Source organism: Poecile atricapillus, chromosome 16 (genome assembly GCF_030490865.1).
Source record: "Poecile atricapillus isolate bPoeAtr1 chromosome 16, bPoeAtr1.hap1, whole genome shotgun sequence".
NCBI classification, from domain to species: Eukaryota; Metazoa; Chordata; class Aves; order Passeriformes; family Paridae; genus Poecile; species Poecile atricapillus.
The window spans coordinates 6,575,401-6,602,268 of NC_081264.1; the positions used below are offsets into that span (position 1 = coordinate 6,575,401).

The 26,868-nt window shown below is 43.0% G+C and overlaps 1 protein-coding gene across 21 annotated transcripts in view; it reads left to right on the forward strand.

The window, feature by feature from the left end:
• FBRSL1 (fibrosin like 1) overlaps positions 1 to 26,868 on the forward strand; it is a 503,429-nt gene that overhangs the window by 159,259 nt on the left and 317,302 nt on the right. For 2 of the 21 annotated variants that reach the window (XM_058851247.1, XM_058851248.1), the window contains exon 1: positions 21,796 to 21,924. The exons of the other annotated variants lie outside the window; for them this stretch is intronic. The gene's annotated coding sequence lies outside the window, so the exon portion shown is untranslated. Of the gene's footprint in view, positions 1 to 21,795; positions 21,925 to 26,868 lie in introns of those variants that run through there. 21 annotated transcript variants of the gene reach the window in all.

Consider the following 26,868-nt stretch of genomic DNA (forward strand, 5'->3'; position numbering starts at 1 on the left):
TGGTGCTGGGCTTTAAGCAGAATGGGACTGATGTGTGGTATAACTTAACATATCTGTTATCAACAGTTACAGCTTCTGTAAAAGAATAGAAAAGATAATACAGAATCATGTAATTAAATATCCTGTTAAAAGCCCTGAAGGCAAAGTATTGAACCAAGGAAAGGGCCTAATTTTTAATTTCTTTTTAAATTTTTTATTTTTTTCTGGAGCCCACACTTCAGCAGTTAACATTGTACTTAGCTGCCATGTACAGTCCTGCTCACTGCCCTGCAGAGGCTGAACAATGTGTCTCTTCCCTGCAGCAGGTGAATAAAATATTTGGGGAATTACTGTGGCTTAGCCCTGCTGACTTCAGTGCAACTATTGACGTATTTGGGGTTCATTCTTTGTTGCTTCAAAAGCAACAGTCTCTGGGTTTTGGGGCTTGATTTTTTCACACCCCTCCTCTCCAGTCTACTATTACACAAATATTACACAACCCTTTGATCTTCAATTGCTTTCTTGCTCTTTATTTAAGCATGTTTATGACAGTTTCTGGGTTGGGAAGGTGGCTGGTAATAACGTATGTTCCAGTAAAACATGACACAAACAAACAAGTGATTCTGCAAGAAGTCCTGCTCAACAAAACATGTTGAAAAACACAAAGCCTGTGATACAGTGTCTTTTCCTTTGGCTGTAATTGTTCTGCTCTTTGTATTATCTTACACAACATGACCACACCACCCGCTGCTCTGACTTCTGAAAAAACAAAACTGCTCATCCATGAGCCAAGAGGAACCAGAGTGATTCTAAATTACATAAATTGTAGAGGAAATGACTTGTTCTGTTGGGCTGCTTACTACTGAATGAGCTTCTCTTCATCTGCAGCATGGCATTGATCAACTCCACAAATTTCTGTCAGCCACGGGTTCCTCAGGGCTGTTGGTAGAGGCTGCAGTGGCAGGTGTGGAGCTGCTGGCTTCCAATCCGTGCTGGTGGACTCTGCTGAGCTGTTAGTCTCCAGAACAGTGTCCTGGGATGCACAGGCACAGGATTTCACGGCAGTAGACACCAGGACAGCACTCCTGGCATCTTTACTGTCCTAAGACTGTCTGGCCTTCAGTTGGTGCTGCCAACCTACACCCCACATCCCAGCTGCATGCAAATCAAACAGAATTCTGGCAAAACTGCAGAGATTGGTTGTCCCAGTGTTTTACCTTAGAACAGATGTGTGTGTTAGTTGATTCAGACATTCTTTTTTTGTTGTTGTTATTGCTTTATATTGTAGCAGTTGAAAACATCTCCACTCGCAAGGCTTTTGCTGGAAATTTCTTCCCCACGCACTGTCTTATCACACATCCTCCCTCATTCTCACTTTGCATCCACTGTGAAATGGCAGTTTCCCAAAGGGGAATTCACCTTAGCGGCTGCTAAGCTGTTTATTTCACTGGTCCCTAACACCCTGCAATTTCCTGCAGACAACTGGAGGGTTTAATTTGTGAGATGTCTCTGGTGGGTTGTGTTCTGCCTTTGCAGGGGACAGAGCATGTAATCTAATTGGTGGTTTGTTTGCTTTCCTTTTCCAAGTGCTAGAGTTGTGTTTCTGTTGCAATACCTTTTCTGTTTTTGAGGATAATGAATGTTAACAAATCACTGGAAGTGAAAATAAAAATAGAGAAGGAAAGTAGGTAAGATACCACTGCAAGCTTGGCTTTGTGGATCCTTTTTTAATAGCAAAAAAAAAAGTGACATCAGCTCTGCTGCAGGCATGAATTAAAGATGAGAACTTAATAAAACTTGTTGGAGGGGAGAGGGAGGCAGGAAAGTGGAGCTAAAGCAACGATGTCTTTATTTTTAAGCAGACAGCACCACCTCTGCTTCAGCTCTCTGAGATGGCGATGGAGAAGAACAAAAAGCAGCTTCCGAAGTGGTCTGTGAATCAAAAGTGCCCTCTGCTGGGAAAACCCTGCATGAGGGAGCGCTTCCAGCCCGGACCCAAAAGCCTAATTACCCTCTTTTCCTGGGGAAGAGGCTGGATGTGGTCCAGGACGCTCTCAGCAGTTGCCTTTGCCATTACATGCCCTGTCGGGATTGCAGTCTGAACATGTCACAGGGTACTGGTGCAGTCTGTGATTTCATTAGGGCTCGACATCACGTGTGTGTGGTTGCTCAGTCACTGCTCTGCTCCTTGAGAACAGACAACAGGAATTTGCATTTGCAATATTGCCACGTGAAGGATAAGAATCAGGATGCGAATCCTGTGCAGATAGCATCATCCTTAGCAAATAAATAAGTGATAAAATGGGATGGAGCTGGGAAGGAGCCTTCAGTAGCCCTGATTTAATTCTTATTTGTTTTACGTGAGCAGCATTGATGAAGCACGTGGTGTCTGTGCCAAACCACGCAGCCCTGCAGGGAGCCCTTGTTCTTCTGGGGCTCTTCTGTGCCTCTGGCACAGGCACTGCCCCGTCTGAACCTGCTGCTGGCTTGGTTGCCCCAGCAGGAATATTTATGTGATCCCTGCTGCTCAGCCCAGTGGTGGTTCTGCATCTTCCATCAGCTCCTTCATGGGACTGTCCAGAGGGGGCTCCAAGGGTGGAGGATGAAGGGCTGTGGGGAGGACATTGGTGTGAGGGTCCATAAAGGGAGTTGGGGGTAAGCACTGGGACATTCCTGTTGGTTTAATTGGCTTCTCTGGGACTCCAGCCCTCCTGCTCTTGCAAAGCTGCCTGCAGCCTGCACATCCTTCAAATTTAGGAAGAGTGAAGGCTCCATCTACGTGCATGTTCTGTGCTTCAAACCTGTTGTGAAATGAACTATTTGCTTGCAAAAATACAGCTCTCACCAGTTAGATCCTGGCTGTAAGTTCAGCTGCTTGCCATCTCCAGCTGGGTGTTGCTGTTCCAATCTGTAAGTGCACAGAAGCACAAGCAAGAAAAATCAACAAACAATAAAAATCCAATTGAAAAAAAATCAACAAAGAATAGTAAAAATCCAATTAAAAACATCCACCTAAGTGTACAAGGTTTCAGCTGTTAGTACTCTGTTCTGAGCTTCTTTAGCAATTTCAGTGACAAGGGCTGTTTCTTATCTAAAGTTATTTATCTTAACATCTGGAGCAAAAAGGAATTGATCTATCTTGTTATTTGTCATCACAAAAGATTGTTTTAGAAGATTGTCAGAGATATAAAAATAGCAGAAATCAGAGCAAATAGCTAAACTGATCTTAAAAATACGGTTAGCACTGGTGTGCTGTTTGTGCCCCTTGGGAAGAGAAGCTGCTGTATGATGCATCAGGTTGATGTTGTATAGCAGCAAGGAGTGATACTGATGAATTCTGAAGGAAGAGCTGGCCAGGAAAGGAGGGAAATAATCCTTGTGGCTATGAAACAGGCTTGAAATCCTCCGGGATTTGTAACGGAAGCCTTTTTTGTCAAAGGAGCTGCGGAGCAAGTGTCCCAGGTTTCACTGTGCTGGCACTGGTTGATTTTGGCAGGCAGGAGTTTTTCCTATAATTGTCCTTGAGAAGCCTTTGATTGTTCTGCCTGCACTCGTGGGTGGGAAGGCAGCTTTATTTAAGGAGGAATAAATATTTATTCTCTTGGAGCGCTTGCCACAGCTGCTGCTTTGCAGAAAGATGGTGGTTTCAGTTAGAAGCGAGTCATGCAAACTCTGTGCTTTTATGAATTTGCACCTGCTGAGCTGTGGTTTGGGTCTGAATGAATCAGAGGTAAAGTTCACCAAAAGTGGTAAGTTTTGACTGTCTAAACCCAGTGAATTATTCATTCCTTTCTCCCAAATCCATTGAATTACTACCTAATGCTCCTGCCGGTGCTCTGGGTGGATTTCTTTGTAAATTTGGATGTTTCAGGTGCACAGCAATCATTTGGCCTGTGTTCAGATTTGATTTCAGAAGAAATGCACAGCTAAGTCTTTTCATCAAAAATACCTGTGAATTCAGAAATGGGGGTTTGGTGCCCAGTTCAAACAATGCATTGAATTGTCAGTGTGGTTTCTGTCTATTTCTATTTACAGCGAGAAATGGCGGTTTTAAACTATGTGAAATGCCTCAGTTTGGTGTAGAGAGCTGTTATCTCTGAAACCTACCACCAGTTAAATGTCATATTGCCTGTTAGAGTGTGTTGTGTGCTTGGCAAGATGTACTTGAGCAAAACATGGATTGTGCAGGAAGTATTTACATAATACATATGCTCCTAATGGTATTTGGTTTCTTAGTTACTGGGTGTTTGTTGGTCTGTTTTGGCATTTCATCCTGTCATCAACTTTTGGATCCAGACATTCAGGAGTGGCCTTTTAGGAGCTGTAGGAATGGAGAAGTGTGCTGCAGACAAAACACAAATTCAAATGCCATGAATGCAGGATTTTTCTAATCGGTTTCTTCAAAAGTGGGGTATTTGAGTGGCTTTGTAATAGTTTTTAATCCACTCCAGTTTCTTCCTGCTTCTCCATGCACACTTCTAATATAGAACTTACAGACTGATGTTCCTCTTTCCAGGTAGTGCATATGAATTGGAAAACCAAGATTACAAAAAAAGGAAAGACCCCATATTGTAATAATATAATGCTTATTTCTAGGCAATATTTGGTGCATTTCTAAGAGTGGCAGTGATGTTTTCAGAGGGATTTGGTGCTCAGTTCAGCCCCAGGATATCGTTGTAATAGAGAGGTTATGCTGGGCCTCTGTAAAAAGGCACCTGCTGCTGGCAGCTCCTCTGGAATGGTGTCCTGGGACCACCCTGCCCTTCCTCTTCCACTGTGGGAACTGTGGATGCTCTGTGTTGGTGCATGCCAGCCATGAGCCATGTCCACCTCCAAAGGGGAAAACCCTGATGCCCCAGCTGGTGTCCCTGCCAGCAGAAGCAGAGCTTTAGCAGCTCAGTGCCCTCAGTTAATGAATTAATGGTAATTGAGTGTGCCTGGGGAGAGAGTGCCAAGTGCTGATGCTGGACAGGAGTGACAGGGCACAAACCATGTCAGAGGCTGCTGCTGTGTCTGTACCAGGGCAGGGTTTCACTCTCACAGAGAAGGTCTGCACCTGGGGAGGGGGACAGGCACAGGGTCTTCTCTGGAGAAGCAGCACATTGCCTTCTTCACACCTCAGTGGAAGGGGACGTATTTCAAGGGGTCGATCCAGTGATTTGGAGGATGTGTTTAGCTGGCAAAAGAAAGGAGGCTCAGCTGAGGGAACTGCCCTGCGATCTCAGCATGGGGCATGAAATGAGATCTGTGAAATGACTCCTCGTTAATCTGTCTCATTAGCAAGATGGGGGGCTGTATCTGATGCAGAGTGTTCCTTTTCTATTGTTCCCCATGTTGGTGATTTCCAGGTATAACAAACCAAATTCCCTCTGCATAGGCAGTCCCTGAAGATAGCTGATCTACTGGTGTTTCTCATCTTTGCATCTCTCTCTGTTTCTGCATGGAGAAACAACTGCATGTCTCAGATTAATCAACACAGATTAAAAAGCAACACTTGGTTGCTCTTTTGTCACTATTTCAGCATGGCATTCCTCCTCAAAGAAGTTCCAGGTTCTAAAATCCCTGAAAGCTCAAGCAGGATGTGCTGCTGTCTCTGCCCCTTTGCAGGGGAAGCGAGGGCAGCCCAAGCTCCGGGCTGTGCACTTGCTGAGGTCAGACTTTCTTGTCTCTTCCTTCCAGTGCTTTTCCTCTTTCCATTTTCTGATGAAATGAGGCCATCCTGATAGAAAAGAATGCCATGTACTCTTGGTGTTTCTGGTTTGTTTGTTATTTTAAAAGCTTGGATTTTTTTCATATTTTAATAGTACTTTAGGAAGGAAAAAAAAAAAACCATGCAGAAGTCTTCATTATTTTGATCATGATTCTTTGCAAAGAGTTTTTTTCCTAATAAGAAGTCCTGCTGTGTACATCATGTTTGGTCATTAAAAATAAACTTTATGAGGAAGTTAAATTTTAGGAATTTCCTCCTTTGGTAAAATAACAGGTTTTGCTTGTGATAGAGCATTCTGAATACCAGTGCTTTCCCACTCCTCAGGAGTTGCTACCCCAGCTCATGTCCATTGGTCTGCAGCAAAGCATGAAGATGGGGAGGCAGAGAGAAAGCAGATGGAAATGTTTGGTTGCTTTGTTTGACATGGAGACAGTGAGATAGCATCCTGAAGGCTGTGGTTTTGGTTTGGACATTCAAAAATGGGCAGATCCAAAGGTTTTTTAAAATGCAGTGTAGGTCTCCTTCAGCTAAGCTGCACCTCTCTTTGCAGACACTGCTCTGACTCTCTCTCCCTCTCCTGACTGTCTGCATCTCGTCCCTCCTACTCCTGCTCCTTGGATTCTCCTTTCTTAAGCACTTTGGGAAATGAACACCAGAGGTGTTCCACCAGCTACTCTGGATGAGGCCTTGTAGTGCAGTGTCAGTGGAACAGGAGCTTGAGGGAGTGTCCTGGAGTTGTCACATGCATAGAAAGCTCATGGTTTGGGGAAATGATCATCACTTACCCAAAGATTCCTGCCAAGTGAAATGAAGAAAGCAGCAAATGTAACACTAAGTTTAAGCATTCTTGAGTGTGAAACCAGTTAAGAAACTTAGCCTGAGTTACTTGCTATGCATAAACTGAGCCAGGTGTTTCTGGAATAATATTTTACCTATTGATGTCTGTATTGGTGAGCATCTTCTGCTTATTGCCCTGGCCTGGCTCTGAGGCCTTGTTTGTTGTTAAATGTGAAGTGCTGGTGAGAACCAGTCCAGCTGGGGATTTGGTTTCCTGCTGGTTGAACTGGTATTTGCAAGCACTGAAGGATTAGCAGTGTTGTGATTTGCAGAGCTTTGCAAAGCAAAGAGGGGAAAGGCGCTGCCACGGACCTGTCGCACACTGGTGAAGTGCTTAAGCACCATCTCGGGCTGGATCCTCACTGTCAGGGCAGTGTTAAAACAAGATGCTTAAACCCTTCTAAAGCTGCTGATTATTGAACAGAAACACAGAGCTCAGGAAAGCTATTAGTATGCTAAACCAGCCTTGTTTTCTCACTTAATTTTAATGTGAATAACTTTATTTTAAATTGGTGCTGGTAAGAATCAGGAAAAGCTTTCTGAGAGAGCTTTTTCCTTGCTGTTAGAATAACCTCATTTCAGGCTCCACTGTGAGACTTTGTGGCAGCTCCTTTTCGTTGGAAGGTTGCCCCAGGTGACTTATGGTTCATGCACTCTTGTAAGTGCTATTAATTTGTGAGGTTTCAGTGGTTAGACTGAGCTGCTAAGTGGGCTCTGAGCAGATAATGAGGTCAAGCAGGGAAGAGAGGGAAGAGTCCTGCAGGTTCCCACTTGGCATTTGTACCCAAGTTGCACATTTTATGGAGATTTTTGTCCTAAAAGCAAAGTTCCTATAAAGTCATCATTTTGCAGAGGTTGATTTACAATATTTGTCCAAATCTGAAAGCAAACCTAGTTGTTCATGCTCTGTGGTGCTGCTCTTGAGATCACTGCTGTCACGCTGAAATGGAATTTACTGCTGTTTGTTTTGGATCATTTTGTGCTGCATTAGAATGAAGAAACTACTCAAATGCTGGTCCTTGTTCTCTGAGGGATTTTGCAAGGTAAGTTGCACTGTTAGTAAGGTGGAAAAGCACTGCTTAGGATATTTTATAAAGAAAGCAGGTTGTGAAGCATAGGAGGGTGCAAAACTAGCTGTAGAAGGAGCACTACTGTCATGTATTCAGTCACAGGAAAGCCTCAAGTACATTAGCTGAAGCAGTTTGCAAACAACTGTCTTCTGTATTTTACCCTAATTCGTTCCCTGGCTTTGATCTTTTAATAATCTTCATCTTATAAATATATCACTGAAGTCCTAGGTTGCACAAGGATTTTATATCGTTTCTGGGATTTGATTATCCACTGCAGTCACTCTGAAAGTTTCAAATGCAGTCATTCAGCATGTCCAGGGTGGGAGGTAGCTGTGAGCAGCTCATGAGAGGCCCTCTTTTTGCGCTTTGAGGCGGGTGCATGACCCTGCACTCTTCAGAGTTGACACAAGTGGAGCCTTTGGTGGATGTTAAGTCAAACCAAGAGTTTAAGGAAAGTCCCACTGTTTCTGCCACTGCACCAGCAATCCTGTCCATTGAAGCTTTTTGTGTAACACTGAATCCTTGCAGAATTTACCTTTCAGGTGGTAATTTCAGTGGGATTATTGATGGTGCGTATAGTGAAGCGCTAATGTAGGATCAAGGTCATCTTTAAATCTACTCCTTGCAGGTCCAGATACAAAGGGAATGTTCTGCAGAAGGGAACTGGCAGCACTGGTTCTGGCCCACAGCCAGCTGCTCATTCACAGATGAATCAAAGTTACTTGAAGAAACCAGGTCTTGAAAGGATCTCTCTCTATTTCTGCAAGCATGGTATGATTTTTAACAGCTGTCGTATTGACCCAGGCGAGGAAAGCTTCAGTCTTTTTTAATAGAGCGATGAGAACATGCCTGTTCAGTAATACTGCAGATGGCAAATGTTTCTGTGCTATGCAAAGTCTGCTGGGCGAAGGTGACCGTGGTAGTCATAAGACGTTTTCTGTAATAGCGCGCTGTGGTTTCAAAATGTGCATTTACGCTCCCTTGACACTTATTTTTTCAGCACTCAGGGTTTCATTAACATTGTAGTGATATCTTCAGTTGGATTTGATTTGCATACAGAATACTTGCTTAAAAAGGGTCTCATGGCTGAGTCTTCTGTTGCTTTTTGGCTGATGTGTCTTTCCTCCTGAGCTGCAGCTCAGTGAACAGCACAGAAACTCAGCATTGCACTGTTTCACTTGCCATTAATTTCTTTGAGAGAGGGAATTAGCATTGTGGCAACCTCCTGTTCTGTAAGCACATGGAATAAATGCATCACGTGGTGACTGTGGGTTTTTTCCAAGACATATACAAGGTGATGGTATAATTTGGGCTTTTTCAACATGAACGAGTCCATGCTGGAAAATGTGGGTAATGGGGAGACTGGGGAGGTGTTGAAAGTGGACAGAAGCTGTTCAGGTTTGGTTAGCAGCATTGACTGGGACAGTGGCTGAAGGAAGGGAGCCAGGGCCCTGCAGTGACAGGGGGTAAATGGCACTGCTGTCCTGTAGCCAAGGGCACGTGGGCAGTGCTGGGTAAGCGCTCACTGCTGTGGAGAGAAAAGAGAGGTGTTAGCACAGAGAAGCAGAATGTGTTCTGCAAACACTGTGGTTAAGGAAATAGAAGGTGTGTTGGTTGTGGACAGGCTGGTGCTGGAGTTCAGTGGCAAAGGGGGATGCAGAAGACAGAAAGCCTTTGGGATGATAGCGCTGTGTGAGCAGCGTGTGGTACTCTGAGCTGACTTTGGAGTCATCCTGTTGGGTTTACAGGGCACACAGGCCTGCAGAGGCACAATCCAGCTCTCTTGCTTACCTAGGCAAGGCACAAATGTGTCTCTTGTACCACAAGTGGTGGTTTGAGTGTCCCATTGAGCTCTGTGAGGAATGTGGCTTTCCCCTTGGAGCCGCTCTGGGAAGAGCTTGGAGAATCACTTGTTCCTGTAAGCATGTCCTTAGATCTGGGTGTCAGAGCATGTGACAGCATTTCTGCTCTGCTTTGCTCAGGAACCTGCTTCAGTAGAGTGGGAATATTGATAATAAGTTACAAAAAAATACTTCATCCACCCTGCAAAACCCATTACTGTCAGTGTTATTTATAGGTGGTGTATCAGAATCCCACATAAGAGGTGGGAGCTGATGACACTGAGCAAATTGCAGCCTATTGCAGGGGTTTTTCTTGTTTACATTGGACTACTGATGCCTGGAAAATAGAGAAGGTAGCTTAGGTATCACCAGCTGAAATCACAGTGCTTGGTGATGCCAGGGTTTGGATATCAAAGTGTGTATCATTGAAGTAAAAATGTGGAAACTTAGTTCTGTGTGCCTCACTTGTTGTCTGTTGCCAAATATTAGTCATAGGCTACTACAGCAGTAAACTCAGTTCCATCCTTCTGAAAGTATAACCACTTGCTATAACCTTCATAAGTTTTAATTAAAAAGTGCATGTAATGATTTTGGGATTGAATCCAATTTCATATGCTGTTTAAATTAAGAAATAAAATTATTTCCATCAGGCTTTTAGTTCAAGGCTTGTGGCTGCTGGATCATTTCCTTTTTCATCAGTTTCTGAGTTTTAAAATGGCTTATGAACTTTAGTGAAATCATTTAGAAATGGATTTCATGCGGAATAGTTAATAAATGGATAGCACAACCATGTAGCAAAATGAATCTTGTTTGCATCTCAAGCAGCACAAATTTAAATAAAACGCAGCGCTTTGCATAACAGCATTTGTTTTTAATGCTGGCAGTATTTTTCAAGCCACCTCCAATGTCCTTCATTTTTCACCAGGATATCTTTGGCAGCAAGGAGGATTTTTCAGGGGCTGATTCAAGGTACATAATTGGAGCAGTGAGACTACACACACAAAGTGTCAGTTAATGGATGAGGCTGGTTTAATTGTAGGCTGCTCAGAAATAACCCAAGAAACACTTCACTGGTAGCTAATGCAAAGGTGTAATTAGACTTCTACACAAGTGTAATTAGTCTGATTGCATAGAAAGAAAGAGAGTTCATAAGGTTTTTCAAATGTGTGCAGACATTTTGTCTCAACTGTCTTGTCCCTAAGCTTCTGCTGTATTTGTGTTGAAGTTGAATAAATAAGCACATTCCTCTTTATCTGGCAGTTACCTGCAATCCTCCATGCTTCCACAATGGGTTTTACATTGTTGTGTGGTTATTTTTAAGGGAAGCACCAGTGCTGCCATGCCCAGGCCAGGGTGAGGCTGTGCCCACGTTCAGCTGTGGGCCTTTAAAACAGAGAGAAAAAAAAACCAAGCCTGTTTTTTGAGAAATGGTGTCTAGGTTTATTCTACATTTGTTTAAGCAGTGGTAAAGAAGAGAAGAATGCTTGCAGTAATCAATAGTTGTTGCCAGTTGTGAGCATAGAGAAACCCAGAGGAAATGTACCTCTGAATCAGGAGCATAAAACACAGCACTGTTTCTAGCAGTGTCTAACAGGGGAAATGATTTCTACTAAAAAATCAAATCTGCTGCACCAGTGAGGGACACTGAGGGGATGCTGTGGATTTCTTTACATCACCATGAAGCAAAAAGTATAAAGCCTTCCAGCTGGTATTGTGTGTTCTCTGGATTCGGCATGACTGATGAATAAAGGTAACATGCAACATTTAGTGTTTATAAGCTGATGTTTTAATGAAAGAAACATACATTTTAATCAAATATGGGCTATATGTCCCCACTTCTGTCCCCAGCATCCCAGTGCATGGCCCAGAACCCCTCTTTGGACTAAGGGGCAAAACAGGTTTTAATTTTAGTTTTGGAGAAGCTGAACTAGAGATCAATAAATTAATAACTTTCTAAATCAACTGGGCATGAGTTCATCCTTAGTTCAAGTTATTTACTTCCCTATTGAGAATGCAGTTGGGTGAAGTTTCAGCATCACTTTGCTGTCTATGTGCTTAGGTAGGTAAATAACCTCAGTGAAAAACAAGTCTCACAAAAAAGTATCTTTACTTTGCTATTTTATACTTCCACACTAGAGTATCTCTGAATGTTTTTGTGGAGTAAATCCCAACATATGGCTCAAAGTTGATTATAAAATACAGACACTTCTCTGTGGTTATCTTGTTCCATTCTTCTCCCAGCTCAGTAATGGCCATAACTGTTCTGTCTGACAGCTGTGCAGTGACTGTACAAAACGAGACAGTGGATCCAGTCCAGCTCCCAGAGTGCCAGCATCTGCACTCGTTGGCTCCAGTTTGCTTTTGGCAGTCCTGACTGAGAAACCACTGATTCATTCAGCAGAGAGACTGAAGCTGAGTCTGACCCTTAGAGGAGCTGCTGCTGGGGCAGTGGAGACCCACACTGGCGTATTAGCAAAGTTCACACCTTCAGGCCTCCTGCTGTGTTTTTCTGTGTGTAAATAGGACTAAAGCATCCTGGAATACCTGTGCAAGAGCAGGGCCACTTTCTCTGGCTGCAGGGGTGCCCTGTATCACAGAGGAATGGTCCAGGGGGGTGGTCATCTCTAACTGGGGCTTTGTCTTTGCTGCAGAAACAGGAAAAGAGGGAAGAGTTCCCATAACCAAAGTTAGAAACAAGAAACCAGACTACAGTAAGTGGGGAGGTGGTAACAGGAAGTCAATGGTATGGAAGGGACAGAAGAGAAGCAAATCTCCTATACCCTTATATTGATTGTTTTGGATTAAGACCTTGTTGCTGTCTCCTGCTAGTCCAGCATGCTCCTATGTGACCTTTAATTTCCAGTCTTTCCCTTCTCCACTCACACTTTTATTTCTTTTCATGTTCACTGTGGGTTGTACTGAAGGGTGAAAAAAGCAGGACATCATATGTGCTTTGATACTGGATAGCATTCATGACACATCATGAGCTCAAAAAACAGAGCTGGGGCTTTACAGAAATGGTAAATATTAATTTCCTGTCCTGAATTGGTCACATTTCTCAAGCAGAGGATGCCTGACCAAATCCTTAACTTCGGTGGTTTTCAGTATCCAGGATAACAGGAGAGAATATAGAAGAGCACCATCCTGAGTTGCTGTTACAGGCTGGCACCCTTTAGCTACCTTTAGCAAAGGCTCTTGAGCACAGCATAGCTTATTTTCTCTAGTTTTGTTAAGTGGTAGCATTTATTATCTGCCAGGTGCTGGTAAGTTGTGTGATTACTGCAGCTTGTTTGTCTTTGCCCTCTAGCTCAGATGGCTCTTGTGGGCCTCGATAAGTGAAGAAACACCATCTGGCTGCTGCTGCAGGATGCTGGGAGATTTCCATCTTTCACTTCTTTCGAGCTGGAGTCTTTTTTTACATTTTAGAAAGCCTAGGGACACTTCCAGCTCTGTTTTCCCCTTGTTTCTTTCCGAGCTGAAGAATGTCTCATACCCTCTTATTTACAGCCACTTGCTCCAGGCAGGCGTTGTCAGAGAGCATTAAGTGTTGGGAGCTGACAGAGCTTTTCAGGGTTCCTGCTTCCCTGCTCTCCTGGTGACTGGAGGGAGGATCCTGGTGGTAGCTCAGTGAAATGTCTGACAGAGAATTGCTTTTCTGAAACGCTGCAGATGTTACGTAGCTGAGCAAAGGTGGGTGTTCTGTAATTCCCCACACACACAGCACGTAGGTCTGTTGTCAGGAGGAAAAACCCATCTTCAATGAGGTGTGTGTGTGTCAAATGAAAAGTTATATAATAGCAACTCAAATCTGACCAGGCTTTTGGGTCTAAATTAGTTTTTATACCAAGAGGGAGAAAGAGAAATAGATGTAATGGTTATTACTGTGCAGAGCTAAAGGTAGCAGGGAGACAGTGGAGGGAGCAGCAGTATTTAAGCAGGTCAATTCTCATCCTTCTACCTCCTCTACAGCTGCATTAAAAATGTCTTTTATAAGAAACCTATTGTCAATCTAATGAGGCAATGTTATGTATCCATCTCTCTGTATTAGCTGCATAATTATAGGCAGTGTAACTTCAAGGAGGAGATGCAATAAGATAAATGGGAGAATTGCTCAGGACGGAGGGGTTAAGGGTGAGCTCTGTGTGTGGGAAGTGTTTGTTCCTTTGCATAGGTAATGCTGGCTGCAAACCACTTCCACAGGTTGTTTTTCCCCATTCACCCTTCAGAGGGGAAAAACAGGGTATTGTTTTCCCTTGAGAATTATAAAATGTTTGAGGCTTCCCACATCTCCTGTGTTAGAGGCTCCTGGTGGCTCAGTGTGTGAAGGAGCTGCTTGAAATAGGGCTCTGCAGCCCTGAGTGTATCTGTGGCTCTGCCATCTGGCTCCTCCGGGCTGTGAGGATTAAAGCTGGCTGGGGGAATGACAAAGCTGTTTTGTTGCAGCTTCTGAGATTTCAAAGTTTGTTTTGGTTCAGTGTTGCAACAAAAGGAAAAGCTTTTGAATGTTGTTTGCAACATAAGCGTGTGTTGAAATACCTCATTTTGTACAGCATGGGTGAGGATCAGCCAAGTAGCTGCCAGATGTAAAATGGCTGGAGACAGCTTTGTGCTGGAAGAGCAGAGACTGGGTTGTATTTTATTTGCCCAGCCATTTTCTTTAGCACAGCACTCTTGGCATCAGAGAAAATTACATTCTTGCTTTCTTGGCCAAAAATAGCCACCTAATAGCCACCTCCAGAAAGAGTTTCCTCCTTCATGCTGTATGGGGGGCATCTATTGCATACAGTTCTGGAGCAAGGTATTATATATATTATAATTTATATATATATGTTATAGGCACTGAGCTGGTCCTGCTGCAAAGCAGCACTGCTGCCTCTTTCCACCTGGCTTTCTCCATAATGCCAGCTGCTGCCTCATGGCAGGACAGCTGTGGGTTAGGATCAGAGTCCACTGCGTTTTCTCTTAGTGGTTTCGTTTTGGTTTTGTCTTTTTCTTCCGTGTTTTGGGAGTTTTTTAGCCATACCAGTTTCCTCATGGGCACCATCACCTTTGCTGAGGTGCAGGAGCAGCAGTGACCTGGAGAAGATTCCACATTTTTGGCCTCCCTGTAGGTTTGTGTTGCATAGAAGTCCCTGCACAATTGCGTCCCTAAGGTTGCAGCACGGGCTGATATTTTAATCTCATTAACCTCTTCAAGTTAAGAGATTATTGATATGAGTAAGTCCTGGCCAGATAGAGGATTTAGAGGGGAGGAGGATGAATTGCACTTAATAAAATAATAGATCCCTCTCTCTCCAAGCCCCAGGATTCTGCTTGGAGCTATTTAATCCAACCACAACAGTTTACAACAGCTAAAACAATCATAGGTGCGGTGTGCGTTTGCAGGTTTGTGATATGGGCATTTAGTTGAGCAATACTCTTCCACTGTGGACAAGACAACTCGGAGTTTTAACAGCACATTAAAGAGTTTTTATTTTTCAGGCAGTACAAGCTATGACAAATCACGATTTTTTCAATTAAAATCAATAACAATGCAAGCTAAATAAAAGATTCAACAGCAGGTGGGTGGTTCAGCTGGTAAATTGATTTCCTTTGGGTGCAGGTGAATGTGCATCATGGTGTTTCTGTCATTAAATAATTTCTGTGGTGAGAGACACAATCAGCTTTATTAATGTGAGTATTCTTGTGGACATCTAATATAAATCAATGCCTGCTGGAAAATTTTGTGTAATTGGTTAGAGAGATGTCAGAGCAATATATTAGAGAGCAGTTTACTAATCTTTGCAAAGTGGATTTAAAAGTGTGTTGACTGGAGAGGAGTAGTAAGTGTTCATACTGTTCTTTTCAGAGTAAAATGAAAATAAAGTTTGCACAGGCTTAAGAAAAAAAAATCGACAGGATTTACAACTCTCTGTGTTAGTGCTACTGTTGCTTGAATGCATGATCAAAAACAAGATTGTATTGTTTTAGTAGCACAACTGAACAAAGTTCTGGATACTTCACATTTGGTAATAGTTTTCAACTGTGGAAAGATCACAAAGTAACTGGGATATTGTGAATCAAGTTGGTTAATAATACACCAGAAGTGATAAGATACGAGACTGAAAAGTCCCTGAGTCTTTACCTTCCTTATCTCTTATCACTCTCCTTAATAGTTATAGTTTTAGATTAAGTAACCTCTCATATCATAAAATAATTTACAGTTTATTGTTGCATGATACAATTTTGCTTCCTATTGAGCCTTTTATTGAGCTTTCAAAAATGTCAAAGGTCAGCTTTTTTATTTTGTCCCATGTAGCAAGTGCTTTTCATTTCACAAGTAAGAATGTTGTTACTTAAAAGATACTCATACTCACTTTCCTGTTCAAGGTTTAGAAGAGGATAAACCGGAGGACTTTCAGTCTAGTAGGCAGGATTAGAGGCCAGGCACGTTTTATTCAGCTTGCTGTGCTCTTCTCTGTGGCTTTAAGAGCTCATTCCTCAGTCTCCTCCACTGCAGAATGGAAAGAAGACTCAATCACACACTTTCCTTACTGTGGCTCTGCTAGTTAAACATTTTTAAAGATTTAGGGGATGGCAAGTTTTCAGTGTTAATTATTAACCTGCCACTCTAACTGTCCTGTACTGTAGCTTTCACTTCTCCAGCTCTACATTTTTCTTTCATTGTTCATGTAGTCCACCGTTTCTTGTCCTCACTGCAGTGAAGAACACACTTTCCCTGGCTCTTGGGGACCGTGCAGGGTTGTGTCAGCCCAAATAATCACAGACCCTGGTGCTGTGGGAGCTTCAGCCAGGATGTGGCTGGGAAAGATGGGCTTTGTATGACAAAACAGACCTGGGGAGCTGGGGCTGCTCCAGCTGAGGGTGGGAAGCAGGAGGGAAATATTTCTGGTCCTGCCTTTCCCTTCAGTTTCTCTGTTGTGTGAAGCCAGCAGGTTTTGGCTGCTTGATTTCAGTTTGGTGAGATGGTGGAAGATAGAAGTTCATTTTTTTTTTTCTTGTTATTTTCCGTATTTTCCAACTTACTTGGTTTTGCTGGGGGTGGTAGTTGGTGTATACAACACTGTGCTATACTCTAGAGATCTCAGTTCTGTTCTCAGTCCTTGTTTTACTGAGAAACATTCTAGTTGTCTTACTGGAACATGAAAATACAGTGCAAACTCTTCTAATTGCTTGTAGCAGCTCTCCACCTGAAGGAAAAGCTTGAACTGCTCAGTGACAACAGGCTCATCCTCTGATGGGAGATTCTGCACATATTTCCAAATCCTCTATCAGTTTATGAATCATATTAGTATTGATTAAAAACTGTTGTGTGGTGCAAAGCATTGAGCAGGGGTTTAGCTGAATGATGATATTGTCTGAATACAAAATTGGTGTTAATGAAAACATTTCTGGAGCCTGTGGAGTTAAGATCACAAAGGGGAACAAGAGTTCTGAGTCTCAGCTGTTCTAACATAGAGCAGATGGTTAACTTGCCTCCTAAATCTTTGCACAAATTGAGTAAATTCTCAGGACTATCCACGATCTTTCAACCCATTCCCAATTTTTTTTTGAACGCCAGGAATCTGCAAATCAGATCCAGGCTGTGGAAAAGGAAGGATTTTGGAAGAGTGAGAAAGTGTGAGTCAGAAATAAGACCTCAGGTTCCACTTTCAGCATTTTGCCTGCTGCAGGTTGGTTTGATGAAGTTGGGAATTCTGTCCTTGAGGCAGCAGGGAACTGCTTAATGCCTCTTCTCTGGTAGTCTCAGATGAAGTGCAGTATAGAAATGCTTAGTCTTCATTCTTCAAATTATCCCAGCAACACTGTGAGAAATAATGTTATTCTAAGTTGTTTTTTCTTGTAATATCAGTACTAATTTCAGTTTCTCTGAAATTTTCTGTTCTCTAGTCTCTCACAGAACCGCAAGTTTTGTTTCAGCATTTCTCATGCATTTTCTTTTATTTCCTTTATGAAGAATTCAATTTGCTGCAGCAAAATAATCTTAGTACTGATATAATAGATATATTAAAGTTGGAATTACCTTGGTAGCAATAAAGGACAGGGTTTTATTGCTTGCTTATCAAGGGGGGTTTCTGTTTATGAGTTCTCTGAGAAGTAAGTGCATTACATTAGAACTAAATTTAACCTGGCTTGGTAGCAACAGCATGCATAGGTAATCCATAAAGACAGTTCAGATTTATATGGTAATAGTTTAAAGAAGTTAAAAAAATAAAAAATTAAAGGCTTTAATGTTTTTTTACTTGACAATGAAGTTGTCAGTAGTATTGATAAAATAGATGAGTAGCTATTTTTAAAGATTTTCTGGAAAGAAAACCAAATAACAGCTAATCAATAGGAAAGCTCTTGTAGATGGAGAGCATTCCTAGTCATCTGAGGAGGAGCTCAGGCTGCAGCCATTTGGATAATACTGATCAAAATCCATCTCTGTCTCTTAGGTAGAAATTAATGATTCTTGTTGCAGACTGTACAGCTCAGCAACATCAAGTGTTGTCAGCAACAGATTATAGGCCCCAAGTGTTTTATTCTTAGATCTTGTAAAAAGTAGAGGGAAAGAGCAGACCACTTTACAGGGTAATTCCATTTTTCAGGTTAATTTATATCTGATGAGCTACAGCTTTTAGAAGGAGCAGTCACATGTCAAGATTAGAAGCTTGGATTGACCAGAGCTGTATAGCGTAAAGTGGTGAGTGAGAAGTTGGGCTGCTTCTATTGAATTTTTAAAAAGTCATTATTCACCTAGTTCTGTGGTAGTACTGACAGCTGCTTTGTCATCTGAAAAACCTGATTTGAATAAAAAAAAAATCAAGAGGGTCATTTTCTTGTCTTGAGTAACTTCACCAGTCTTGTTCCCTGAAGCAGAGAAGTCTTTGGTTAGAGAAGAGAAGAGAAGCAGAGAAGCTAGAAGAGAAGAGAAGGTTAGCAGAGAAGGCTTTGCTTGGCACCTCAGCAGCTCAGCACCTGAAATTCTTCTGATCCCTAGCAATTTAGGAATTTTCATGTCTGAGTATGTGAAGGCATTTAATAGCAATTGTTTTGGGTAACAGCATGAGTACCCACTCAAGACACCTGCTCCTCAGTCTCCATCTGGCTGCTGTTTATGTGGGTACTTTCCAGTGCCTCTGCTGTAAACTTCTGGATGGAAGATGATCTATTAATGATGTCAACTGTTAAACAGCAGTTAATTAGAAGATCATTAATTAAGTTAATTTAAATTACAGGCAGTAAGTTGCATCCAACTGATGTTTGAGGGGGCTATTGTTGCTTTGCCAGCAGAGAGTAAGGCTGTGGTGTGGGACAGAGCCACAGAAGGAGGAATAACTCATTTTGTGTGGAGAAGTATGGCTTCTGAAGAGCTTTAATAATAGGTCAAACAAAAAGATTCACTGTTGCTTGCTTTCAGAAGTGCCCTTGTTCATGCAACGTGACCTCACATTTTTAGACAGCTCTCGGTAAAAGGGAATCAGAGTTCTTTTCTGTTTTGTCACACGGTGTTTGCTTCCATTTGTCAATTCAGTTAACCAAATCATCATCATCAGCAGCAAAGGTGTCCCTGTGGTTCCAGTGGCTGTGCAGACACATCTCTCTCATTCCTGCTGGCTCTTGCCCTTGGTGCAGGAAGCAGCACCCGGGGGACGCGCAGTCCCCAGTGCCACGCTGGGCCATCGACCCGAGCAGGTGGGCACGGCTGAGGGCCGGGCTCCATGTGGTGTTTGTCCAGCTCAGCACAGCTGGGGAGGGAATTGTTTCCATGTGCTCTGCTTTAAAGGAAGGCTTTTGCTTTCAAGGGCAGGCAAGGAGGAAGCAGATCTACAAAGTCTGGGCAATGTAGCTTTAATTAGAGTTGTACATCTTGATGGAGCAGAGGTAAAAAGGAGGAGACCGTATGGTGTAACCTTTATTTTTGTTAAGTTCCCTGATAAGCCATTGATTTGATAAGAAATATTGCTCCATTGGCTGAGTTTGCAGGGTGCAGCTCCCTGATAAGCATGTGTTTACTGTCTGCCATAAATGCCTGAAGTGACAGTTTATGGTGGGATGGATGGGATGTTTTAAATGCTGAGTGGCTGCATCATAACTGTGCTTTCACAGCTCGCTGTGCACTCAGGTTGGTTGAAGAAACAGCTTGAGCTGTGATGTTCATTTCTCCTTGGAGCAGAGCAGTTGGACCCAGGGCAATGCACAGCCCTTGCAAATATTATACAATAGGAACCCATTAGAACACATCATCCAGCCCAAGTAACCTCCCAAAAAAAGCCTTGCAGGAGGAACACAAAGATGATGTGTATTTTGATACAAACCACATGTCTTTCGGGACTAGCTGATTGTTTTCTTCCTATATGGTAGGCACTCATGCTGTCAGATCTTGATGTCACCTCCTTTAGAGCAATATTCATATACAGCCAGGTTTTCCTACCTCGTGAATGAGACCACCACTGGTGGGTTTCCTTGATGTCAGAGACCCAGTGCTTTCCCAGTCAGAGGTATTCAGGGGTTAAAAAAATCATTGGTTTTCACAGTGAAAGAGAAAGGAAATAATAACTCATCTCTCTTTGGGCTAATGAAGGCTACCATGGTATATTTATAGTTCTGTTCCTACCTGTGCTAGGTAATTTTTCTGGAACTCAGGATATATTTTTTTCCGATTAAAACTGAAGACACTCTATTATTTCTTTAACCATATTTAAGTCTTGTAATGTAAACAAATTAGTTTGCATTTCACATGTCAGACACTGATTTATAGAGGAAAATGGGAGTCTGCATCTGGTATGTCTCTTGATTCATTAACTTCTGATTGAAGAAAGGTTTTGAAATAGGGTGTAGAAGAATTTTCCATCTTTAGCGATTTCTTGGGGTTTGCAACATCCGATTTTTTTTTTTTATTTTTTTTTTTTTTCCCCTGGTGTGCATATACCAAGAAATCTTGAATTCCCTTTCTGGATTTGGGAAGCTAAACCTGAAGGAATTGAGCAATTTCTCTAGTCTGAACTGTTCACTATCTGTTTATACAAAGATAGCACCTCTGGCACACTCAGTGACGGCACCACAGATCCTCCAGGAGCTCTCCTCTGGTCACTTTGGGTAACTTTGGTGGCTCTGCTGCTCTTGCAGGTGCTGGGTGTGCCCAGGGCCATTGCACAAGAGCTGAGCCTGGCTCTCCAGCCTCGTGGGAGCTGTGGAAAGCCCAGGGTAAACTCCTTTGGTTCTAAAGCTGCTCTGCCCTGTGCTGTGGACAGAAGCATTATGTGATACAGGCAAGTTCTGCTTAGCATTGGAGTCACAGCAATGTTTTAGCAGCTTCATATCACTTCTCTGCTCCAGCATAAAGACAGAAATAATTAGGAATTGTGTCAAAGCAGTGTTTGGTGACCAAATGAAGTTGCATCAGATGGACTGATGCTTCTGTCCAGTAGAGGTAGCTGGTTTTGTTCTGGTTTTGTGTATCATTTGCCAGCCACATTTAGCATGACTAAGTGTTTTCAGATGTCACATATATCACAGTCTAGCCTGATGTAAAAAGTCTGTTGCCAAAAAAAAAAACAAACAACAAAGTAGAAAGAGACACTGGATGTTCTGGCCAGTGAATGATTTTGGAAGATGAGCCATTGAGCTAATCCTGCCTTGTGGCATGTGGGTGAGATGTTCTAGGTGAAAATCCCACAGGACAATGAAGGACATATTTCTGCTGTTACACCCAGTCACACCAGGGCTGGGGCTGATCCTGCCTCATGTTTGCTGCCTTTGATTTCCCTCTCCTCTCCCACACAGCAGCTTGTGACAGACGTAGCCACCGCTTTTAACGATGGACCTTTGTGGAGCTGGGGAAAATGGCCACTTGAATTCAGAGGGAAAATAATGATCCTTTTGATTAAGCAAGCTGGCGTTGGCGGCTGGGCTGCGCCACCGGAGGGGAGAGCTCAAAGGGCACCTGCCTGTAACACGAACGATGGCAGGAAGTGTGCCTGGCTGCAGGAGAGAAAAATTGGCCTTGTGTTTGGAAAGAACAGAGGAAGAGAGATTAGAGGTTAAACTGGAAAGGGTGTTAAAATATTCTCAGTGTATGATGGCTGTAGCAGTGGATTTAAATTGCTGAAATTACCTTGTCAGGATGCCTTATCAGCTGCTGTTCTAGAGATTGTTTGGTTTAGATAAGAACTGGAGTGCGATAAGACCTTGATAACAGTTTAGAGATTACAGCTCTTTTGAAACTGCTGGCACTTGCCAGGGGCTCTGAGCTGCAAGAGCTGCGTTTGGATTTATTCCACTACTTTTTTTTTTTTTTTTTTTTTTTTTTTTTTTTGTCTGCCCCCCTTCTCTTCTTTTGTTTCATGTTTTTATTTAAGTGCTTAAGCTGTTGTTTTAGATTCTCATTATTTTGAGCCAGGCAGCCTCTTCTGAGCACTTCTGGGGAGCGGTGCATGTGCGTAGAGGAGGGGACCCGTGCTGAGGAGTGGAGGTGAATGCTGAGGGAGAGAAGAAAACCAAGGTACTGCTGTGCCTCTTGCTGTCCGATCCCATTTCAGACTCTGAGCTGTGTTTCTGGAGGATACAAAAGGTTGGGTCACACAGCAGGTTTGGGAGCTTTCTCCTGGGTACTTCCCCAAAGTTCCTGTAACAATCTGTTAGTTTACAGCAGTTCATTGAATGGGGATGTAAAACACCAGCCCTTAAAAATCTATGCTGTGTTTGTGGCAGCACATTTGTGTTCTTCATACTATTTTTGACTGTGTTATCTCCTGGGGTTTGTGATTTTGTGGGGTTAGAGACCAGTAGCAAGCCTCCAGTTGAACTTATCCCATCTGCATGCAATGAATGGGACAGAAACAGGGTTACAGAAACCAATGTGGTGTTTTTGTCTACTTCTTATTGAAGGTGATTTATATGGTATGGCTGTATTTTGGTTCTGCCTTTCTTCTAATAAATGATGCACTCAGCAGCTCTTGCAAATCTGAGAGCGTGTATGCTGCTTAGTTTTCCAGAATAATTCAGATTGGTTTGTTTTTTGTGTAAATATAATTTGAAAGGAGGAAGCAGAGGAACTCATAAGTACAACAAGGAAAATTCTGAAGTTGTAGGACTATGGCTAGAAAATGGAAATTGAGGTTGAATTTTTGTGGTGAAAATCCTTTGTAGTGTTTGCTTTCAGATTTCTGCTCGTGCTTATTAGGATTAATAGTAAAGCAGTGCATTCAGGCATTCCATCTCTACTCGTGTTTTTAGCCTGTCCAGCCAAAGGATAAAGTTAAAAACATTTGGAAAAAAAACATGAGGAAGAAATACTGCTGCTGTTAGAGGAGCATTCATCCTGCTGCTGTTTTGTGTATCTGAAGATCCTCTTGTCCTGAAGTTATGTGGCTCTGCCAGGAGCTGCGTTCAATTATAGCTGAATTTACAGAGAAGTGGAAGGTGTTGGTGCTTCCTCATCTTGGTTATTTGTGTTGTTCCTCCAGCCCAAGAGTCTTGAGATGTCAGGGTGGTTGCAACATGAACCTGCCTCTTGTAGTGTGCTTGAATTTGGTTTTGCTTTTTATTGTGGTTTGTGTAGCTCAATGATTTGATTTTTTTCCCCCTCCTCTTTAGTAGCAAATCTGGTGTGTCCCCTGTTCCTCAGGTCAGCCTGATAACAAACTGAGTGCTCCAGTTGGCTCAGGCACAACATGTTCTACAAAGTCCACAACAAAACTTTGGACCACATGAGTTTGACTATCTGGGGATATGTCAATAATTGCAACACAAAGTACCAGGGGAAACTGTACTCTGGAATAACCAGACTTTGCTTCATTGTTGGCTTTGTTTTTGTTGGGTTTCTTTCTTTGTTTTTAAACTGAAATGCTTCTATTTTTCCTATAATATGGGAGGAATTTTTCTGGCAGTTGACTTACTGAATGTATGCCCATGCCTGCCTGCAACTGCTGAAACACATCATCCAAAAGCACCAGTAAGTGAAATTTAAGAGATTGCTAGTTCTCTATATTAGTATATCTCAAAACATCAGTTTTAAAATAACACTGCAGAGTGACCACCTGAATTCCTAAGGGTTGTAAAGGAGGCCTGTGAAAGGAATTTAGCAACAGATGAACCACAGCAGAAATACAGCTCCAAACAATTTGAGTTATCAAATCTAATCAAATAATAAGAATGAACAAATAAGCTATCCAGCAACCGAGACACTTAATGAGCACTGGTTTAGAGTCTTCTTAATTGTATTCAGGCACTCATGGGCTGTATTTGCAAGTCTGTGTTTATGACTTGAGACTGTACACTTTGTTTTTTCCTCTTAATGAAAGCTCAACATTTCTTTTGTTCCAGCAAATTTCAGAACTTAGAAGATGATGCCAAATTATCACATGCCTCACTACAAAACAAAGAGCTGGCAGCATTGCCTTCCTAGGGGAAACTGGAAATATCCCAGGCTTGCTCCAGCCGTGCTCTAATTTGAGGTTTAACGCTCTGTTAACATCAGCCCAGGGCTGCATCACTGGAGGAGATGTGGGCTGGGACTGGTGAGAGCCAGGAGTCCCCGATCTCTGCGCTGGATGGGGATGGTCAGAGCCAGGAGCTGGAGAGAACTTGCACAGGGAAGGCAGGGTGGCTTTACCCCTGGGTCAGACTGTGGCTGAGGATTGCAAAGGAAGCCCAAGTGAGCTGCAGTTGGTCCGTGGTGGGGTGGTTGACAGCCAGTTTATGGTCCATCAGAGGATTGCAGTCAGTGGCTTGGGTGCAAGTAGTCCTGGTGGGTCTTCCCTTCAAAGTGCAGAGTTTCACAGGGCTCCTGTGGACACAGTCTCACTGATTCCTGTGTGAGAAGAAGCTGTCAAAGCCAAGGTGAGGCATTTCAAAGTGTTCTTCACAAAACTCAGAAGTTTTGCTTTTTACCTTAAAATATCATTTTGAATCTCAGCTCCATTTCAGGTGATGCTAACAGTGAAACTCAGCCAGCTCTTCTTGGGCTGGAACTTACCAACAAAGGTCTTGCAGCTCACCAATGGTTTGAAGTGGGAAAAGGCAGATGATATGTCATTCTTCTGGTTCTTAAGAAGTGTCTTAGGGAGAGTTACAGTTCTGCAGCCACAAAAGCTGGATGTTCCTGCCCTATCCCACTGTTGCTATCTGGATGGTTCAGCTAGGACTCCTTACAGAAGGAGATCTCAGCTTGATGCTTCCTTCAGCACATTCTGCTTTGGCAATTAGGAGGTCAACTCTGCATTACCTCTGTGATTTGGTGAAAATAGTGACAAGACAGTGGTGTCCCTTCCTCTAGAGCCTGACTCTGAGTTATGACGATACTATTATTGAAACTCTTCGTTAAATCCTACATGCAAGTAATTCTGTCACTGTTCTCTACCAGCAAAAAGGCAGTAACTCAAATTGAACAAAAGTTTTAATACCAGTCTCAGTGGTTGCTGTGGGCCCTAGCACCACATCTGCCTGGAGGAAAGGGTGGTGACAGAACTGCATCCCCTCAGGTTGCTTGTCTTCCTCTGTGTGTGTGTGTGTGTGAGAGAAAATAGAGCATATACATGAAGAGGGTCTAACTAGTGAAACCACAGTGCAGTTAGGAAATGCATAGAGGCTCAGAAGTTACGTCTCTAAAGATCTGGTTTGTGACCCGCTGGTCACCTTTCTGATGTCTCTTAAGACATGAACAGTCTTACAGTAAAAACTAAATGCAATTACAGTGCTCAGAACAGCTTCAAAGTGGCCTGGCTAATTTTGGGTTTGAGTTTGACCCCAGAAGCAGGTCAGTTGCATGGGATGGCAGGCTTACATCTTGAAGATCATGACTAAACCACACCAATTTATTTAGCTACAGTGAAGAATTTGAGTTATTCAGGATTGGTTTTTCTTTTCCTTATAACCTCTCAAGAAAGGCAAACTTTAAGCTACCACACACAGCTGGTGTTTCTAATAAGACACAGATGTGTTTTGGGATCTCTTCCCATCTCCTGCAACATTTAAATGTAGATAAATAGAACTTAATCAGCTATAAATAACAGCGTGTCATGCCTGTGGATCACTAACCTTCTCTGGGACTCCCACAGGACTAGGGTTAAGCTTAATTACTTCAGTCTACTGCAAACAACAGAATAATCAGCTGTTGGATATTGCTTGGGGAAAGGTGGAGGGAGCACAAAGAAGCAAGTCAACATCCCTGGCCAGTGACTTGATGCTCCAGTGCTCAGTGTAGGATATTTGGAATGCTTCAAGACTGAGGGGATACTTTTATTCCCTGTTTTGGTTTCAGTGCACAGGAGGTTTAATGTCAGTCCTACATCTGTGAGTGTTGTTTTAAAAACAAACTCAGGAGGTGCCTATGAGCTCTTTTTTCCTCCCCTTAGGGATATCTTCCTCCCCTTAGGGATAACTGCTCAGACTTGCTGTATAAAAAGGTGGTGATTGTGGCTGTTAGCTCTGTTGTAGATGAAGGCAAGTTATTCCTCTGTGGCCACTGCATGTTGCTAATTTAGGAGGGCAGATTGGTATGTCTGGTCTGGAGTGTGGTGGCCGTCAGCCACAGGCAGTTCTCCTGGGCTGGAGGAGTCAATGTCTGTCAGCTTCCAGCGCTGGGCTCTGTGTGTCTGGCCAGGCTGGCCTGCGTGGGAATGTGTTACAGAGCTGCTGTCTTCTAGCAGCTTTCTGCTGGAGCAAATGTGAGGCAGATGGTGGTGAAACCACTGAGACCAATCATCCCTTGCTGCTGGGTCCTGCTCCTCCTGTCCAGGCACTGCTCACCTCTTTGCTCAACACACGACTTTGTTTCCACACTTTGGAGGGACCATGGGCATCACTCTTCCAAAGGACAGGTCATGACAAGGGAAACTGTGGTGTCCCAAACTGCTCATTGTTGGCATTTGTACTGGTATTTCTGGCTAGCTGCCACTTCTCTCAAGAGCACCGGTGAAAAGATGCTAGACGTTTCTCCTGCTCGACATTTTCCCCTCTTAGTTTCTGTTCTTGCCTGATGGTTAACAGAAATGGGGCTTCTTATTTCATAACCTTTTCCCAGCTACAGTAAATTTGAGCCACAGATTTGTTTTTTTACAGTAGATTTGATTTACAGCCAAGCTGTTCCTGCCCCACATGCCTGCTCTCCAGTAACACAAGTGTTGGGCTTTGCTGGGCAAAGCCTTGGCGACTCAGCCAGGAACTCAGGGCAGTCCTTACAGCTCTCCAGAACAAAAGGGCCTCACAAGGGCTGTCTGGAAGAAAAACTGCGGTGCCTGACATTCAGGGTGTGATTTGTGGCGTGGATTATATGCAGTTCAACTGCAGGGACTCTGGGTTGGGCTTGGCTCAACGCTCCATGGGTTTCAATGTCTGCTACTGTCCCTGTCCCGCTTCTCTTCTCAAAGAGAGATCAGGTACTGGGTGTGCAACAAACACAACATTACCTCTGACTTTTTCTCTTTCCTTGTGTAAGCTGCATTTC